General features: G+C 44.6%; 1 non-coding gene across 1 annotated transcript; it reads right to left on the bottom strand.

The window, feature by feature from the left end:
- Window positions 1–265: 265 nt before the first annotated feature.
- LOC148549070 (small nucleolar RNA R71) lies at window positions 266–369 on the bottom strand. The gene has a single exon (XR_015898690.1). It is a non-coding gene; the product is annotated as a small nucleolar RNA R71 (small nucleolar RNA).
- Window positions 370–662: the final 293 nt, after the last annotated feature.

The following is a 662-nucleotide window of genomic DNA, read 5'->3' as shown; positions in this document are numbered from 1 at the left end:
AATATCACTTGTGGAGAATCATTGTTCCTTTGGAGGAAGTGCTAATGAAGACCCAAACCAACATCTCACAAAGTTCCTGAGAATTTGTGACACTGTGAAGTCTAATGGAGTCCAGGAAGATGCTTATAAACTGCTTTTGTTCCCATTTTCACTTAGGGACAAGGCAGCTAAGTGGCTGGAATCATTCCCAAGGGGGAGTCTAACCACATGGGATGAGGTGGAAGGCAAGTTTCTGGCACGTTTCTACCCTCCACAAAAGGTCAATAGGCTTCGATCTGAGGTTCAGACTTTTAGACAACAAGATGGTGAAACTCTCTACGAGGCATGGGAGAGATTCAAGGACTTGACAAGGAAATGCCCACCAAACATGTTCCATGATTGGGTGCAATTGCACATCTTCTATGATGGGCTCTCGTATGAATCAAGGAAGGCTGTAGACCATTCATCAGGAGGTTCATTGAACAAGAAAAAGACCGTGGAGGAAGCCATTGAAGTGATCGAGACAGTGGCTGAGAATGAGTACTACTATGCATCAGAAAGGCACAACACTAAGGGAGTCATGGAGCTGAACCATGTTGATACAATTCTAGCCCAAAACAAGGTGTTTGCCAAGCAACTAGCAGAGCTTACCAGGCAATTAGAAACAAAGCAAGTGGCTGCAA

The sequence above is a fragment of the Arachis ipaensis genome, chromosome B8, assembly GCF_059453495.1.
Source record: "Arachis ipaensis isolate K30076 ecotype BB chromosome B8, ASM5945349v1, whole genome shotgun sequence".
NCBI classification, from domain to species: domain Eukaryota; kingdom Viridiplantae; phylum Streptophyta; class Magnoliopsida; order Fabales; family Fabaceae; genus Arachis; species Arachis ipaensis.
Note: the sequence above shows the minus strand (reverse complement) of the source record. Positions and strands in the feature narration are given on the sequence as shown.